Here is a 2623-nt window from a genome sequence, read left to right on the forward strand (position 1 = left end):
AATAGTTAAACGAAAAATGTAAACAGAATTTGTGACAATAACTTATGATGCTTTCTAAAAAAAGAAAAATTGAAAAGAATATCAAAGTCAGTTTCCTCCATGATGTTCTTCAGAAGTGGTAAAACTAGAGAAACTTCAATGGAAGCATGGTTTATGAGTGATCTTAGATATTCTCGTGTTTTACGGGGAAATTATATTTTAGAAATCATAAAAAATATTGGCTGCCCAAACTCTTGAATGTTTTCAAATGTAGTTGAATTTCTATGTAAGTTTCTCATTGATATAGCTAGTCATAAAGCTAATAAAAACAAAGAATCTATGGGGCTGGGATGTAGCTCAGTGGTGGCATACCTTATCCAGAATTCAGGAGGCCCTGGGTTTGATCCCTAGCACCACAATTTTTTTGTAAATCAATGCCTTATTTGTGTAATCAAATAGAAAGTGAACAATCACCACTCTTAGGAAAATGTTAAGTCTGAAAAACAGTTAAGAATCAAAATACTCTTACAATAGAAATAGCCTATTGTGACCAGAGGTGTCACATCATAAAGTATATTCACGTTAAATATCCTCTCAGAACAATAAAAAAACTTTGATGACCATTTAGAAGGAGAAAATGTCTATAATATAGATTAGAAAATTATTAAGAAATTAGAAACATGAGGTGAGGGGCTGTGGGCACGGAGAGCGGCTGGCCTAGGCTTGGCGGGTGGAAGGGTCCCTCCTGCAGGGTTTGTGGAGTGAGCCGGGCGCACAGGGGTGGTTGTGTTGTGTCCCCTCTGGCTGTCCGTCTTGAGGAAGAGCTGAGTGGGCGGGAAGGATGGAGGACCAAGGGTAGTTGTTGTGGAGGTGATCTGGGTGCTCCGAGGCCCTCATAGGAGGAGTGACCCAGGAGTTCAGGAAGCTTGGGGGTGTGGAGAGGAGAAGCCCATCCTCAACCAACGCCAAGCCCTGGGCGGATCTGATGTTGGGCTGCAGAAATGCTCTGTGTGGTGGGTGGGGTGCTGGTGGTCTTTTTCCTCTGCCCATCTTGCACTTCATGCACTCGAGGAAGTGAAAGGGGTGCAGCCTCCGGGCACCTCTTCAGCTCCCTTGTGACCTGCCCTGTAGGGGTACCCTGCAATCATGTAGGAATAGGAGACGCTGGCAGAGCCTTACACTCAGGACAGCAATGATGACACTGAAGATGTTTCATTGTTTGATGCAGAAGAAGAGACAACTAATAGGCCAAGAAAATCTAAAATCCGACATCCAGTGGCATCATTTTTCCATTTGTTCTTCTGAGTCTGTGCCATTATAGTCTATCTTCTCTGTGAATTGCTCAGCAGCAGCTTTATTGCTTGTATGGTGACAATTATCTTGTTGTTGTCACGTGACTTTTGGGCAGTGAAGAATGTCACAGGTAGAGACTGATGGTAGGCCTTGGGTGGTGGAATCATATTGATGAGGATGGAAAGAGTCATTGGGTGTTTGAGTCCAGGAAGGCATCTCCTCAGGAGAATAAAACTGTTTCAGAAGCTGAATCAAGAATCTTTTGCTTAGGACTAATTGCCTGTCCAGTGATGTGGGTGATATTTGCCTTTAGTGCTCTCTTCTCCCTCAGAGTAAAATGGTTGGCATGGTTACCATGGGTGTGGTGCTACAGGGTGCCAACCTGTATGGTTACATTAGGTGCAAGTGGGCAGCCAGAAGAATTTAACCAGCATGGCTACCTGGTATGTTGGAATGCAGTTTTTAAGACAAAACACCAGAAATGAACAGACTTCTTGAATAGAAAGAAAATTATGTTTTCTGTGATATTGGGGAATGGCTGAAGAGATTCTTGATTATGAATTGTTTAGAGCTCAGTCCAGTGTAAAAAGGAGCATTGATTTTTGTTTGTTTGTTTTGTTTTCACTTGCAAAGTTACTATAAAAACTGTTTTCTTTTTTTTTAAACAAAGTTTTAATTTTCTTTTTCTAGTATTTGAGGCTGGGAAGTATGATATCATTAAGAACATTGTCAGAATTTATTTTATGGTGTACATATGTATGCATATAGTAATGTATCCGTATATCCCAAATTAATGTGTTAGTTTACATATGTTACAGAGATATTTGCACTTTGATCCATAGAATATAGGATGTTCTTAATCTATCTCAAAGGTATGTGTGTTTACATATTATTTCTATAGGTTATTTTCAGAAATAAGTTGATTTCATGATTAAGAGTAAACACTTGGTTTGTGTATGAGTTAAAAAAATTGTTAATATTAAATATATACTTCATGTTGAAATTGTTTACCTTAGACATGCACAAGTGAAACTAGTTTCTAAAATTTTCTTTTATTTTTATACTTAAGGTCTAAATAATAAATGGAATCTTTATAGTTTATGTTTAAGGGATACCCAGGGATTGCTGCTGTTCTATTTATTTCATAGAAAGGATAGTCATATTTTATTTTGCAACTTCCTGGAAACTCTTCAGTGGTCTCTGGACTAATAAAATCTTTTAGTACTAAATTAATATTATTCTTATGTCATAGTAAAAATAATCATTTAAATACTTGGCATAATAAATACCTAAAGACATTTTATGAATCTATTTTTTCTTGCTATAATGGGGATATTGTAAATCATACATT

The 2623-nt window shown here is 37.8% G+C and overlaps 1 pseudogene; it reads left to right on the forward strand.

The window, feature by feature from the left end:
• The first annotated feature begins 1344 nt into the window (after window positions 1-1344).
• On the forward strand, window positions 1345-1770 carry LOC144252392 (Golgi apparatus membrane protein TVP23 homolog B pseudogene; annotated as a pseudogene).
• The last annotated feature ends 853 nt before the right edge of the window (window positions 1771-2623 follow it).

This window comes from Urocitellus parryii, unplaced genomic scaffold (genome assembly GCF_045843805.1).
Source record: "Urocitellus parryii isolate mUroPar1 unplaced genomic scaffold, mUroPar1.hap1 Scaffold_422, whole genome shotgun sequence".
Classification (NCBI taxonomy): domain Eukaryota; kingdom Metazoa; phylum Chordata; class Mammalia; order Rodentia; family Sciuridae; genus Urocitellus; species Urocitellus parryii.